Source organism: Octodon degus, unplaced genomic scaffold (assembly GCF_000260255.1).
Source record: "Octodon degus isolate 3935 unplaced genomic scaffold, OctDeg1.0 scaffold00106, whole genome shotgun sequence".
Taxonomy (NCBI): Eukaryota; Metazoa; Chordata; class Mammalia; order Rodentia; family Octodontidae; genus Octodon; species Octodon degus.
Genome location: NW_004524682.1, coordinates 8867234 through 8877106, shown reverse-complemented (window position 1 = coordinate 8877106; position 9873 = coordinate 8867234).

Sequence of the window (9873 nt, the reverse complement as noted above, 5' to 3'; positions counted from 1 at the left end):
CCACTAGTTCATTGAAAGCAGTAGTCAGTGCTTATACTGTTCGATCAACTTTCCATGGCTGTATCTGGTAATCTCATAAACTATTTTGAAGATAACAGTGTGTAATACAATAACCATTGTAATTTCCACTCTTGTTTTGAAATTCTGTCTTTTTTTGTTTTCTTTCTGTTTAGAAATTTTAAATTCATTTTAATACTTTCTTCTAAAATCACGTCATTGTAAATGACTATTGTCTGCTTTTTTATTTTTCCTTAGTACATGTTTGTGATATGTAATAATTATATTCATCGTGGAAGTTCGTATGTGATCGTATAAAATGTTAACCCTCCTTATTTCCCATTGTCCTCCTCTTCCTCCTTCTTTTCATTTCTGTATCCCCTTCCCATTCACAGTTTTATCTCCTTGGTTAAGAGTACCTTTTAGGGCCAGTCAAATAGCTCAGCAGATCAAAGCTCCTACAAGCAGGTGCAGGGGTCAGGGGTTTGATCTCTGGGACTGCCATGTCACCCCTGCCCCCGGAACACTCTGAGACACAATTAAGACTGAGCATGATGGGGTGGGCCTGTAATCCCAGCTCTTGAGAGACCGTAAATAGGTGGATGACTAGGAGTCCGATCTAGTAATGAGACCCTGAACACCATGTAGACCCTTCCCTAAAATACAAAGAAAAGCATAGCTTAATTTGCTCTTTACTTACATTTTAGAATTTTTATATAAGAGAAGACATACAATATTTAAGCTTATGCATTTGATTTGTGTTCCTAAGCATTATAGTCTGAGAACACATCTATTTTTCTGCCTGTTATTCCTATTTATCCTACGCTAGAGATGAGTAGTTCTTCATTGCGTTTTTCAATTTCTGTTTAACTGTTGAAGGACATATAGTCAGCTTCCACAATTTTGTTATTATTCATTATGCTGCTATAACCATGAGTATATATGTATCATTTTTATATGAGGTCTTTAACTCTCTGAGGAAGATATTTCTCAGGGAAATAGCTGAGTGCAATAGAGTATCTATTTTTAGTTTTTTAAGGAATCTCCATGGTGATTTGTACAGTGGATGCACTAGTTTGCAATCCAACCAACAAAATTGCACCAACATTTTTGTTTTTTGAGGTCTTGATTGTATTGATTAAAATGAATCCCAGGAGTGTTTTAATTTGCATCCTTGTATGGTCAGGGATTTTGAATTCTTTTCCAGTACTTATTAATCATGAGTATTTGTTCTTCTGAGAAATGTCTGTTCATTCAATTCACTGCAGATTTTTTGGTGGAGATTTCACTTAGGGGCTTTGTTTTTTGAATTATTTATATATTCTAAATCTTAGTGTGTTGAGTAGTAGCTGGAAAATACATCCTCTTTCTTTAGGTTATTTCTTTACTCTGGTCATTGTTTCCTTTGCTGTGTGGAAGAGTTTTATTTTCTTTAATTTGATATAACCCTATTTGCATAGACTGCTGATAAATGGTCCATGCAAGTGGTCATATATGCTCCATGCAAGTGGTCAGATTTTCAATATTTGCATGATGCGTTGCTTATATTACTTCCATTCTAACCCATCTTTCAATAAGAGGAAGCAAGTATAATTTCAGGACATGTATATTACATTAATTGAGGTGCAGCTCTAAAGTAAGTTGTGTGTGTATTTGCCATCGTATATGCTTTACTCCATTATTAGCATCTGTCTCTTAATTATTTCTGCTTTGTCCTCAACTTCATCATTATGTTTTTTTTTCCCCAACAGCATAGGTCTACTTTCATTTCTACAAAATTCACAAATCTGTCTCAAATATATACTCCTATTTTTACTGTCTCTTTTACATCAGCACTTTCTTTTCCTCCATCACACACCCTTCAAATCTCATACTAAGTATAATTATCTTAGGCTCCACAGGTTAAGTGTGTCTCCTCTGTTCCTGAGCCATCCTATGTAGTCAATACCGCGGTGCTAATTACACCTGATTTTCATTTGACATTCATTTACTGTCTCAATTTATATCAAATGCCATTAGAATAACATCTTTATATTATTGCTTCTAAATACAGTGCCTAGTGCAGTCACCTAAATTGAGGAGTTATTCAATGAATACCTTGAATAATTGCATAGTGATTTTAGAGTATGAAATATGAAAAGAAAAATATCTTATCAGTGGGGAGGGAGTCCAGAATATGAACTGGTTATATATTATTTATATATGTATTTCCTTTATCTTAAAAATAATATACTTGATTGTACTTGATGGTGGCATGATAAATGTGGCACAATGATATGTTTCCAGGCTTGCTGGTTCTTTCTTTTTCCCTGCTGTCAAAGATCCTGTAAGGTCAGTTCATTCAAAATTTAATTCATGAGGTACTTAATCTCCATATGCTCAGATATTCAGTGAAACATGATTTGTGGGTTATACATGGACACCTGGATAGATTTATCTTCTTAAGAAATTCAGAATAAAAAACCTGGAGTATAAACATCTGATAGCTTGATTTTAAATAAAAAATTACTTATGTACACTTTGTGGATATAGTATAAATGCTTGCCAAAAATATGCATCTCTATGTATCAATATTTTATTCAATCGTTGACCTAAATTTTCTGGTATTTAAGAGAAATTTTTATTGCTTAATTGTTTTTATTGTTACTTTTAAATTGTTTTGCACTTTAAAACTGCAAAAAGGTGATTACTCATTGTTATAAATAGCAACAGACCACTTAAAACGTTTTCACCATAACAATAAAGTAATAGCTTAAAGAGTATATAAAATTAACTCCATGAATATATATTGAAATATGAAGTGGGAATGAAAATTTGCCAGTAAATTTGCAAAGAGTGTTAAACTATTTAATTCCACAAGTGTTTATCGATCCTCTTTCTTGTATAATTTGTTGAATTTGACCTTAAAAATGCAGGTTAGGGAAAAAACACAAGGAGTTGCCTGTGACTAGAGAAGAGATGGTATTTCCTTCATAAGAACCTTCACAGATATCATCACAAGTGTAGAACTCAGAATAAAAACGCTGGCTAAGTATGTACATTTAAAATAGCACATAGGTACCCACTTTTGATTCCAGTATCAGGCGCATTTTTATCATGCATAATTGTGAGCAATGTCATTCTGATGACCAATATTACAGAGCAAGTGTAGAATAGTTGCACTTAGTACAAATTCTAAGAAGGTTCTTTACTTGAAATGTTGCCTCACCTGACAGACTGCATCCCATCTGGTTTTCAGAGTAGGAGTTGTGGAAAAATGCCAGTGCACACTGCTTCTGTCCAAGCAATTCATTGATTTCTTTCATCTTCAGCTGGTTTTGGGAACTTGATGAAGTCCCGCGGCCATGGGTTGTCCTTTCAATTTCCCACGTGATTCCAGTTGAAAGGAAAGCCGTTTCTCCCAGATGGCAAGCCTAATAAATTAATTAAGGCAATAAGTGTCATGCCATCTGCACCTTATGTAGGAAGGACGTTAATCAGGGCAGACCTCCCGGCTGGGTGCATCCTTAGTGTGTAGCCACCTGGAACACAAACAGTGCCTGCCTCCAGGGAACCTCTCGACAACAGAAAGCACAAGGCATGCACTGGCTAGCCATCCTGCAGGACGGTGTCCTGGAAGGACTCTTACCCTTCACCAGATTCTGGTTTTACACTCTGGAATAAAACTTGTTTAAATTTGAATATATAAGGTATTTTTGCTCCAAGTTTTCAGTGAAATGAGGAAAAAAATAGATATAGAAAGTAAATTATTTTAACAGTGTGAAAGAGAAAATATTATTACATAAAAGTTAACTTCTGAAAAGCTGCTTATTATGACATTTCAAAATGCTGGCTGTATATCCTGAGCACTCTACCAATGAGAAAAGCTGAAATTTTTAGTGGAAGCACTTAGTACTATAAATTTCCATCTTAGTGCTGCTTTACCTGCATCCCACAAATTCCTTCATGTGTATACATTTTCTGTTTTATTAAGTTAAATTTATTTTCTTTTATTTCCCTTCAGACACTCTTTTCTGCCCAAAGTGTTTTTAAAAGTATGCTTTTCATTTTCCAAAGTCTTTATATATTTTCTATTTCTTATTTAAATTTATTTCCCAACTGATTCTATCTTTATCAAAAAAGAACATTCTTTTATATCAATTCCTTTTAATTAATTCAGAATATTCTTGCTATTCAAAATATATTCTATCTTGATATGTGCCTATGAGAATATTAAAAATAATGTGCATCATTTCATCTTTTGATGGAGTGCTTAATACATGTCTATCAGATTCTTGTTATTAATAACACCATGAGCCATTTCATAGCATTCGGAGGTTTTGTTCTGTTTATTACTGGGAAATGCTCATAATTTTTCAGCCATAGCTAAAGATTTGCCTATTTTCATTTATCTTCTATATTTTAAACATATTTTATTGCTTCAATCTTGTGTCTAATTTTGAATAATTTTTTTGGCCATGACTTTAAAATCTTTGCCAAATGATTCTAACATCTCTGTTAGCTTTATGTTGTTCTTTTTCATTGCAGTAGAGAGTTTTGTGTTTTTTAACTATGGCTAATGTTTCTCAGTGAAACATGAATATTTTGAGCACTCTATAACATTAGTGATCTATTTTAGCTGAAGTCCTCTAGTAGCTCCTTGACACGAGCAGAGTAAACGCTGCCTCTTATTTCCAGGTGAGGCAGTCCAGGGTTCCACCTGGGCCTTACCGTTGTTATAGAGTTTATACGACATACAGCAATTGCCATTCTGACGAAGTTATGACATGAAGAGAAAGGGGCCTGCCTGACATATTTCTGGAAGGCAGCCATGCTTACCACTACACCACCAATGTCCAATCTGACTTATATTTTTGAAATGAAAAAGCTTCTGAAAAAAAAAAGTGAAAGCGTAGCTAAAACTATAATCAATATCCACACATTCTGTGCTCATGATGATCAATGATTTAGAATGAGTGGAAAGAACAAAGTTTAAGTAGAAGTAGTTACACTCATACTTTAGGTAGAAGCAAGCCTTGAATGTTTCTTATATTTCAAGTCCATATTAGCAGTATGTTAAGGCATTGATCATTTTTTATAAGAAAAAAGCCATTTGGATTGTCAGCATTTTGATTTTCCTCAAGATATAGAACTTAGGTGAAAGATATCAACATTTACAGAACATACCAATGTTTTTGTAATAAGAAAATTTTTCATTTATTTATTACAAGTTATTTTCCGCATGAAGAAAGAGTAATTATTGTTTATTTACAACTGTATTTCATGGAATTCTGGTTGTGAATGTCTGAATTGTAATCATATTATTTGGTAATCTAAATAATTAACTTGAAGACAACATTATGCAATACAGCAAACATTGTTGAATTCCTATTGTTTTCTTTGGTGAAGTTCTATATCATTACTAATGTCTTTTGTTGTTGTTCTTTGTTTTGCTACTTTGTATTCTCTTCAGATAGTAAAAATAAAACCACATTATTATGTTAAGTCTGTGAAAAGTACCAATGATTTTATTTTATTTTATTTTTTTTTAATTGTTTTATTTATTTGAGAGAGAGAGAGAGAGAGAGAGAGAGAGAGAGAGAGAGAGAATGAGTGTGTGTGGTGTGTGTGTGTGGCCAGCTCAGCCCACCAGGGGGCGGGGCTGGCTGGATGTGGTGCTGGGGGATTGAACCGCGGTCCCTGATGCTTTGCTAAGCTTGTTCTAAGTAGGTGCTTTAGACCACTGAGCCATCTCTCCAGCCCCTAAAAATGGAATAATGTTTTTTTTTGTTTTTTTTTTTTTGGTTCCTCGAATGCCTTCAGGGCACTTTTGGCCAGTGGGAGAGTTGTGAGGTTCGAACTCCAGCAACCTGAGGCTGACAGCTTTGTGGAAGCAGCCACTTAAAGGACTGAGCTAGGGCCAGGCCCCCAGTACCAATGATTTTAAGTCACAGGTATTGCATGTAAAACCCATGTATTTTTCAACTTATTTCTTTAAAACATAAAATATTCAACATTAAATATGATTCTATATCAAGTTATACTACTCAATTTCTTCAAACCCATGTATCTCTTATACTGAAATATATGTGCTGTATGCTTTACTCATTGCTGAAACACAATACCCAATACCCACAACCCAAAGGAGGAAAGCTTGCTATTTGGCTCCCAGTCTGTGGAGGATTCAGTCTCCTGTCAACTGGCCCCAGGTCAGGGCAGTATGATAGAGGAGAAAGAGCTCATGGTATGACACTGGGAGGCAGGGAGATAAAGGGGGAGGGCGGTACTAGGCCACCCTGGCCACGCCTCTAGTGAGTGCCTCCTCTAGCCAGGCTCATCTTCCCCACAACACACTTAGCTACCCACTAACCCATGAGCGAATCTCCTGATAAGTATCCTGCTGCTGTGTTCCACTCACCTATCCAAAGTGCACAACTTATGAAATCATTGGCATTCTACCATAAGATATTGTAAGCTATAGTAGGTAGTTAAAATAAAATAGCAATTGTGATAAATCATATTAGTTTTCAGAAATATTCACTTTCTGTCACTTCTACATGAAAGAGTAAATTTGTCTCTTCTGTTAAGATTAACAACAAACTCGTTTTTATATCAGACTAGCTAAGGCCTCTTACTTTCCCTTTGGATTTGGGCTCAGCCACATCCTTCATCTTGAGCACCACACATAAACACACTACAGGATGTTATCACTTTACGTTTGGACATTTTTTCACCATTATCACAATTAAAAACGTATCACTGGTTGAGCTTGTTACCTGAAGAAAACAAATGATGGACACTGGTTCAGAATCATCCTCAGAAGAATCTAGGTTATGGACATGTTCTTTGTGTGTTTCTGAGCTAAATGCTGGTTAACACATTATGCTGGAAATTTGTGATTATTAGGATTAAATAGTATATTTTGTCAACATCTAACACATAGAAGTATCTTTTATAGACTAAATTTTGCATTGCGCAGTTTGGCAATTATAGATAAAATTTTTATTCAAATTTTAGTCTCCTTACATTTATAAAATTAATAAAATACATTTACATACATTACCAGTAATTCCATATCTCTTTAAATGTTACTGATAGTGAAGATCATCTTGTCATACTTAAGTGAAATTATACAGTAAATGCATTATAATTCTTACAATGAGATGTAGTAAAAAAAGAACGTAAGCTTTTGAACTATAGATTGCTTCTTATCAGAAGTACTCTACATAAGAGAAAAAAATCTTTTTATGCCTTCCTACTTTCCACTGCAATATTATTTAGCTTCACATTACTTCAGTTTAGCCAATGCAATTGTATGTAAGAATTGGAAATTTGAATTATTATATTTTTTCAATTGTCATTAAATGTTGTATACATTGAAATTGAAAGAAAAATCCACCAGAAAAAGCTGAAATGTATTAATAATTCTAACTGTAATAACATAAAGATATTGAGGAAATAATTAAGTTTATGTTCTGTTTTAAGTCACCTTTGTAGCTGTATCATTTAGGGTTCAATAGAAGAAATATACTTATGTATTTTATACAGGATTCACAAAGTCAGCTCACAGGGACTTCCTGTGTAGTCAGGAGTAGAAGAACACAAACCAGCCCACTGTAGACTAGAGAATTGTAGGATCCAGTGGCCCGGAGTGCATGGCACATGGTGCGTCTCTGCAGCAAAGCTGAGGCATCGAAACACTGTCCAATCATAGTGGCAAAGACTGGAGCTTTTGTGAAAAAGCAACAAGGAAGATGTTTTTTTTTTTTTTTTTGTTTCCTCTTTTCTTCCATCTGGGCTGCGAGCCCATTGCTTGGGCCCACTTCCATCCAAAGTGGGCTTTCCCTCCTGTTTGTGGCTTACATGGCAGTCATGTTGACACATCTGGAACTGTACTCCTCTAATTCACTAAGTATTTCTTAAACCTATTGAGGTTACTAGAGCAATTAATGATCATAATAGTGTAATGAATATGTGAATTTTTAAGCCTTAATGTCACATTTACCAGGGTATAATCTGAAAACAGTAACATTTAAGTTAAATTATGTAACTTTATATAAAAAAGCTCAAATTAGTAAAATCTTTGTTTAATAACGTGCATATCTAGATAGATAGATTAGTATAGTTTCTATACATTTTTGCAGTAATAACATGTATCTGTTTCCTAATTCTAAGAGCTCTACAATATCTGCAGATTTGTATTGGCAAGGAGTGGGGCAACGTCCTACTTAGGAATTTGTCAGCTGAGCATGGTGGCAAACACCTACAATCTGTTTTAGGAGCCTGAGCAAAAGGATCACAGGTTCGAGCCCAGCATGTTTAATTTATTAGCAACAAAACTCTGTCTTAAAAGTAATTAAAAACAGACTGGAGATATATATATATATATATATATATATAATTGTGAAGTTGTTTAGGTTAAATTCCCAATATAATAACCAAAAATTAACTGGGCTGAAGATGATGTAGTTCAGTGTGAAGTCCCTAACTCTCATCGCCAATCACACACACAGAACAGAAAAGTCAGAGGAGATGTAAAATTCCTTTTACAACCAACATAATTTAAAAATTTGGACTGATAAATATTAATATGGGTATTTGAACTCTCTTTTATCACTGACTCTTCTAAATATCTAAAAAAGGGTTATTATAAGCTTATTATTATTTATTCAAATTAAAATAAAAATGTGCACCATTGAAAAAATGAATATTGAAACTTGTTCATTATACTAAATCCATTTTTCTGTGAAGCTTTGATTACTCATGAAATACTCTACACAAAACAACTGCAAGAAAATACATGTAACTGACATTTTTAAATACCAAGGGAAAATGTGATATTTGTGTGAAAATGATACTAGAATACTGATCTGTGAATTCTATCAACCAGGATAACAATGTAGGAGCTTCATTTAAGCAGAGTGAAATACAGCATGAAAGATGGTAACTGTTCAAGGCAAACATTTTTCTTCACATTCATTTCACATCTATGTGTATGATATATATATATATATCAACCCTAGCTGAAATTTTTCTAAAATGTATCAGTTAGATTTGTCTCATATATTTCTGGATTGGATATATTGTGGTTCATTTTATCATCATCCCAACTGAAGACCTACCATGTGTGAAAAGAGAGGAAGAAATTATAAAATGCCGTGCTTTGTGACACCTTGACTTGGTATGGTTCTTACTAAGCTTTATCACAAAACAAAAGCTACCAGAGTAAAAAAAATCAAAGACACTTAGTATTTTTATGGCAGATTTATGTCATGCACCTGACTTGAGAACCTTCCTAATAATTTTGTGGAGTTGAGCACATGATCCTAAAAAACAATCTTTTAATGTTCTAGGCTATTAAATAGCATGAGTGATAAAAATCGAAACTGAAGAAACAATGAGCTGTTTGTACTGAGTCACAGATGTACAGCATCTCTTTGGGTGCTGAAAGATGTGTATCATATTAAGCACAAACTCAAGTTTTAGTCTTAATGACAAGCATATGAGCCTTTATAAAAATTATTTATTTATTTATTTGGTACATAATCTCGCTATGCAGCTCAGACTCATAATGATCCTCCTGTTTCAGCCTCCCCAGTGCTGGTATTACAGGGGTGCACCACCACACCCAGTTTCAGTGGCCAGCTCAGAGTAGAGCCGTCATGGCATGCAGTACTGGGGATCAAACTCCGGTCCTTCCATTGGCCAGGTAAACTGCCAAGCTATCTCCCCAGCCCAACATATACACCTATTAATAATTCATTGAGTATTACAAATAATCATTACAATTTCAATAGAGTGAAATGCAAGATCTACGTTTTGAATGAATAAAGCTAGAAATTCATGTCAGGCTTTTCTGCTACAGGTGAACAGAGGAGACCATGAATTATCCATGAA